Source organism: Rattus norvegicus, chromosome 9, assembly GCF_021556685.1.
Source record: "Rattus norvegicus strain SHRSP/BbbUtx chromosome 9, alternate assembly SHRSP_T2T, whole genome shotgun sequence".
NCBI classification, from domain to species: domain Eukaryota; kingdom Metazoa; phylum Chordata; class Mammalia; order Rodentia; family Muridae; genus Rattus; species Rattus norvegicus.
In genome coordinates this window covers 119,849,239-119,856,805 of record NC_141542.1, presented here as the reverse complement: position 1 = coordinate 119,856,805, position 7,567 = coordinate 119,849,239, and positions in this window count along the sequence as shown.

Genomic DNA, 7,567 nt, shown 5'->3' with positions numbered 1-7,567 from the left:
ATTCACAGGTAAACGGCCATACTCTCAAAAGCAATCTACAGATCCAATGCAATTCCCATCAAAAGTCTAACACAATTCTTTACAGAACAATACTCAATTTCATATGGAAAACAATAGAATAGTTAAAACAATCCTGTACAGTAAAAGAACTTTTGGAGATATCATAACCCCTAATTTCAAGCTGTACTACAGAACAATAGTAACAAAAACCACATGGTACTAGCACAAAAATAGACATATTAATCAATGGAATTGAATCAAAGTAACCCACATACCTGTGGACACTTGTTTTTCGATCAAACATCCAAAGCTATACATTGAAAAAAAGAAAGCACCTTCAACAAATGGTGGTCTAACTGAATGTCTGCATGTAGAGGTCTGCATGTAGAATGCAAATAGAGCCATATTTATCATCCTGCACAAAACTCAAGTCCCAGTGGAGCAAAGACCTCGATATAAAACCAGCTACTCTAAATCTGCTAGAAGAGAAAGTGGGGACTAACCCTGAGCCCAGGTACGGGAGACAACTTCCTTAACAAAATGCCAATAGCTTAGGTAGTAAGTGCAACAGTTAATAAATTGGGCCTCATGAACCTAAAAAAAAAAAAAAAAAAAAAAAAAAAAAAAAAAAAAAAAAAAAAAAAAAAACTTCTGTAATGCAAAGGGCACCATCAGTAAGACAAAACAGAATAGGAAAAGGTTTTAACCAACTCCACATCTGACAGAGGGTTAAATATATAAAACATCTAAAATATACAAAGAGCTCAAAAAAACAAATAACACAGTTAAAAATGGGGTACAGATGTAAACAGAGAATCCTTGACAGAAGAATCTCTAGTGGATGAGAAGGACTTAAAGAAATGTTCAACATCCCTAGTCATCAGGGAAATGCAAACAAAAACACTCCGAGATTCCATCTTTTACTCATCAAAATGGCTGAGATCAAAACCTCAAGTGACAGTTCATGTTGGCGAGGTTATGGAGCAAGGGGAACAATTCTCCATTGCTGGTGACAGTGCAAACCTGCACAGCTACTTTGGAAATCAATGTGGCATTTTCTCAGAACATTGGGAGTAGATCTACCTCAGGACCCAGCTCTACCACTCCCAGGCACATATCCAGAAGAAGGTGGGCTATACCACAAAGACATGTGCTCAACTGTGTTCATAGCAGCTTTATTTGTAATACACAGAAACTGGACAACCTGGATGTCCCTCAACTGAAAAACGGATAAAAAAAGTGGTACAATTGTGCCTTAGTTAGGGTTTTACTGCTGTGAACAGACACCATGACCAAGGCAACTCTTAGAAGGACAACATCTAACTGGGGCTGGCTTACAGGTTCAGAGGTTCAGCCCACTATCATCAAGGTGGGAACATGGCAGCATCCAGGCAGGCCTGGTGCAGGAGGAGCTGATGAGAGTTCTACATCTTCACCTGAAGGCTGCTAGTGGAAGACTGACTTCAAGGCAGCTCGAAAGTGAATCTTATGACCCACACCCACCGGGACACACCTGCTCCAACAGGGCTACACCTTCTAATCCTGCCACTGGGGGTGGCATATACATCACAATTTGCAACGGAGTATTACTCTGCCATTAGAAACAAGGACATCATGAAATTTGCAAGCTAATGGATGTAACTAGAAAAGGGCATCCTGAGTGAGGTAACCCAGCCCCAGAAAAATAAACATGGTATGTACTCACTTACAAGTGGATATTAGCCATAAGTACAGGATACCCATGCTAAAACCCACAGACTCAAAGAAGCTAGGGAACAAAGAAGGCCCAAGGATGACACTTGAATTTCACTAAGGAGAAGTAGATTAGACATTGGGGGTGTATGAGGGGAGGGGATAGTGTCAGAGATGGGGTGGGCATGGGAACAGGTCATATGAGGTGGGGGAGGATGGACGGAGAGATTACTGGGAGAGAGTACTGGGAATGGGAGAGATATGTCTGGGGCAAGCTAGAAACCTAGGACAATGGAATCTATAGCTAAGACCCCTAGTGATGGGGGATATGGAGCCTGAACTGGTCAGCCTCTGTAGCTAGGCGAGACTTCCAATGGAGGGATTGAGACACTGACCTAGCCACAAAAACCTAGACTCAGAATTTGTCCAGCCTTCAACATGTACAGGGATAAAAGATGGAGCAGAATTTGAGGGAAGGGCCAAGCGAGGACTGGCCCAGCCTGAGACCCGTGCTGTGAGAGGGAGTCTACCTCCAACATTATTAATGGTATTCTGTTTTACTTGTAGACAGGAGCCTGCATAACTGTCATCTGACAGGAACTGAGAGGAACTGAGGCAGAGCCCTCCAGCCAAACATTAAGTGGAGCTTGGAGAATCCTGTGGAAGAAGGGGAGGAAGAATTAAAGGAGAAAATTAAAGGGCTGGTGGCTCGAGAATACCACAAGACCTAGAGTCAACTAGAGACTGGGTGCATAAAGGTTCACAGAGACTGAACTGACAACCAGAGAGTGTGAATAGGATAGATCTAGGCTCTCTGCACATGTGCAGCAGTTGTGCAGCTGGGTCTTAGGTGGGACTCCTAAAGTGGGAGTCAGGGCTGCCCTGCCTCTAACTCTGTTACCTGCCTTTGGATCCCCTTCCCCTAATGGGGCTGCCTTGTTTAGCCTCAAAAGAAGAAGATGTGTCTAATCTTATTGTAACTTGATATGTCAAGTCTGGTTGATATTCATGGGAGGCCTTCCCTTTTGTGAGTAGGAAGGGGAGTGAGAGGAAGGAAATGGAAGGAGAAGAGGGACCGGACGCTGTGATTGGGATGTAAAGTAAATAAATAGCTTAATAAATAAGAAAAAATCACTATTAAATAACTCAGTAAGTCACCAAACATTTCAGTCACATCTAAGATCAAAGACAAAAACCGAAACCAAGCCAGAACAAAACAAAACAAAAACCCTATACCTCCTATCACCACATGCAGAAATGGCGAATAAATAAAATCAAAGCTCACACAATTTTATATTAAAGTATCTTGAATGGAAGTCAGAAGTTCCTCAGAGAAAGTGATCACCATTTGTCTGAGGATAGGCACAGGGAACCTGGGAGATCTCCCCATGAAGGGCCTGTCTTACATTACACGTGCCCATGTTTCAACCCTGTGGAGACAGAGTGCTAGGTCATCACAGTGCACCACTGCATTCAAGACCTTACTTTCAATCCACTTGTAATCCAAATGGATAGGGGAGATTCTAGGGATGATCTATTAACTCTTTCTATCACCAGGCAGACTCCCTTGTCCCCAAATCTATCAGCATCCCTGGTTTACACACTTGGTAGTCATTTGCGATATCGAACACATGGGCACTGGGGAGAATTTCCTGAACAGAACACATAATGGCTCATGCTCTAGCATCAACAATCGACAAATGGGACCTCATAAAATTGCAAAGCTTCTGTAAGGCAAAGGACACTGTCATTAGGACAAAACAGCAACCAACAGATTGGGAAAAGGTCTTTACCAATCCTACATCTGATAGAGGGCTTATATCCAAAATATACAAAGAACTCAAGAAGTTAGACTCCAGAGAGCCAAATAATCCTATTAAAAATGGGGTACAGAGCTAAACAAAGAGTTCTCAATAGAAGAATACTGAATGGCCGAGAAGCACCTAAAGAAAATGTTCAACATCCTTAGTCATCAGGGAAACGCAAATCAAATCAACACAGAGGAACTGAAGAGTTTCTCGAATAGTCTGCTTGGTCATAGAGTCACGTATCAGGCCAGGACGGCGTTTTAATGGAAGCCTGCAAATGCCAGTGACTCACTTCAAATCACTTCATATTCTCAAACGCTGCTGCTCCCACCGGCCCTTGTATGTTTAGCAAAGTGGATTATGATGGTTTTAGGTTTATCATCTGGTAAACGGCCACTGACATAGCTTTCATCTCAATCACGAGGGAGGACCCAAAGCAATTTGCATTCACTTAAATTTACGTTAGACACCTACAGTCTCAGCTTGTGTGTTAACTCACTTTTCTCTGTGTATAATACGGTTCTGAGGAATCCAGTCTGTTTGAACATCACTTTACCTCACGTTGTGCAAGGATAATAGGCTACCACAGTTTTGAGTAATTTGTAAAGGACAGAAATCCATTCCCTCCCAATTCTAGAGGCCGTGAAGCAGGAGCTCAGGGCTTTGGTATGTAACTAACAATGCCTTTCTTATATTCACAGGTAAAGAACAGAACAGTGCAGTGGCGAATATTTTGTCCCCAGTCATCAGAAGACTATGAGAGACAGGACCTACTCTTGTCATCCTTGTTCAGTGTCACTGACCCATTCCCGAAGGCAAGGCCCTTGTCACCTAAAGCCCTCGTCCAGCCCAGTCTCCAATACCACTGCACTCTGCACTGGGTATTAAGGTCCAACGCATGAGTTTGTGGCGACTCATTTGGAATGTAGAAGACATTCAGAAGAAAATTGCAATGGTCCATTTACTTATAATGTCATATTAATCAAATTGGATGAACAAATCGTGACAAAAATGTCAGAGCCGTAGTGAGGCTCATGTGACCCAGGTGGTTGGAAAGTCATCTCATCTCAATGAATATTTTAAGACTTAGGTAATGGAGACCTGTCAGGATAGCACCACAGATGGAAAAGGTAAATGATTATGTTTCAAATAATTGACGCAGAAGCACGATGCCGAATGAGCTTCTTTTGATTCTGAGGGACACCATATTTCACTCTTTGGAACATTTCCTGTGACCACTTATCAATGGCACAACGGCTTAAGTTTGGAATCCAGCCCAAGAGAGCCTCCTGATGTGAAGCCGGCCCCATTTGGTGACTTACAGAAGTGGACAGGCCCTGTGGATAAGAGGTTATTACAGTGGGAGGTGGGAGACTCTGACGGGTGCTCCATACAGCACTCTAACACTGCACCATGGGCTAGGCTTCAGAACACTGCACTGTGTGGCTATGCAGAAGGAAAGCCGTGTCGTGGTTTTGCCATTTAAAAATAGCTCCTGGGACACTACTAGACTGAGAAGGGTAGAGGAACTGATAACAGTCTAAAAGTCACCACGATGCTAGAATAATCATGTGAGCTAGTTTATGTCAACCCCCCCAACCCCCATGATGGTATTCAATGCCAGTTCATCACAAGGTAGAAGAAGTGCATTTGGAACCTGGTAGGGTCTGGGCCAAAAGGCAGTAGCAACCTGCAGGGGCATGAGTCTCCAATCTCTAAGTGCTTAACCACAGATGAACTGATGTGGTTCCTCACCTCAGATCCTCAGCCGCACAATTTATAAATTCATAATGTTTCCATAAGACTATGGGCAGTCTGGCTGAGTATGGTGGTCCAGGCTAAAACTGAATTGTTTGTATCTTGGAATGCTAAAGGAATTTATTCTAGTGAGAATTTAAATAGTGAGTGAAGTCATTCATGTTCTTCGAAAAGAGAAGTTTATACTGATTCATTGACATTATTAAATGGCTTGCATAATTAACCAGAGTATTAGATCAAGATTGGATGCTGTAACAAGGGAGCAGGGGTATGTAAATGTGCCGTGAACACTGGCACAGAGGACAGAAGTCTTCACACCCTCTTACTAACAACCACCTGACTCTACCGTGGAAAAGACTCACTATTCAGCTTGACCGAATGGCTTAGTCAGCTCACGTCAATCTCATCCATCATCAGCAACATTCGGGCTTTGACCGAATGAACAAGTTAACAGTTACTTAGTGGGAAGAACGGAAGAGCTGCATGGGATACAATGACAATTCTTATTCGTCCACTGCCAAACGCCCAACTTCTTAGAAGGAAACCGAGCACTGAGTCCTTGACATAGTGCCACATGCAATCCCAAACTGGAATGTTCATCACACGGAAGCACTTCCGTTACTGTAGACTCACTGCAGAGGTCAGCACGCCCTCTGAAGAAAACTGATACGTACTCTTCGCATACATAGAGTCTTCAGACTCTGACTCACTGAGTAGGGATCTTAGCTAATGTAGCAATCTACCTGAGGATAGTTTTGTAGGCTGAAAGAAGTGAACTGAGCACAGGACTTGTGCGATGGGGCAACAATGTAACTCCAGTCTTTCAGAGGCTAGAGAACCAACAATTTGAGGACTGCTGTGATCTATATCAAGCTCAAGGGTATACAGGATTAGATACTGAGAAAAAAGGGGGAAAAAGAAAGGAAGGGAGGGAGGAAAGGAAAACAAAAAGAGGAAAATAAATAACCCCTAATCCTATGTAATAGCTCTAGGACAAATCAAGCCCCCCTTTGAAGGCAACACTGTACATCTGAGGTGTCAGTGTGGTTAGAACACTCATGATAGTGTTTGCCACGATGCTACAGTTGTTCCAAGATGCTAAGTCCAGATATGTGAAACCAGGAGATGGACTAATATTAAGCAAATTACAGTAGTGATAGAAAAATGAATACTGCGTTTTCTCTCATTTATCGATCCTAGATTTTATAGACATATAAAATGAAGGTTGACATGAAAACAGAAGCAAAACAGTATTGGATAACAAAGAAGGCTGAGGGGAGGGGTGGAGACAGAAAGGCACATACAATGATAGGACCTGAGAAAATACTCAAAGCCTGTTATATACTAACAGGAAAAATGTCCTTACGAAACCCAGCACTACGTACATTGAACATATGTTAATTAAAAGATTTTTAAAAGAAGCAGTAATTTAAGTTACCTTTATTCCCAGGGACCCACTTAGAGAATTTTATTTTTCTTTCATCAACTTTAAATCTGTGCGTAGACATCTGGGTTCACAGAAGAAAGACTTTTACCAGAGGACACGGGCCGGGTAAAGTGTCCGACTTCAAAGGAGATCTGATACCCTAGTATCACTTGAGTTTCTGGTGCTCAGGAAAGCAAGCCATGAATAACTAATGTTCTGTCAGGCCTAATCTGCCCAAATCCTAAGTGGGAGGCAGGCCTGCTGTCCCACAGTGGGGGCAGTGGTTCCCCAGGGTACTCCGATGTCCACCCCAATCAAATCAATCAGTGGGTAATTACGGTACGCATGGCCTGGACAAGACATAGAGGCTGAAGGCATCAAAAGACCCTTATCAAAAAAATCTACACAGACAAGCAGAGGTGCTAAGTGGTGGCATGGAAAAAATTTAACTGAGTAACGGGGGTGGGGTGGGGGTGAGGGAGGGGGAGAGAGGGGGGGAGAGAGAGAGGGAGAGAGAGTGCTTGACCTGAAAGTGCATCCCCTAGTGAGTTAGTCTTCCCTGTCAGGAAGCCACAATCTGTGCTATTGAACATTTCATCTCCCACAAGGTAAAATCAACCACAGTCCTACTGAAGCTCTTACCCAATAGGATGAGATGGACTTTTACATGACTCCCGGGGATCTCAATCGACTACAATGACAGCTGTTGGGTGCCACCCAGTTCCCCCAAGATACTCCTTCTCCAGCTGCCAGGGTGTTGCCAGCCAAGGGCTCACAGATTGCAAATCGACCTCAGCCGACAGTTTTGGCATCCCACATGCCTACACAACCTTCGCAGGAGCAAGCCTCGACAACCACCGGTTAATATGAAAGCACAAAGGCC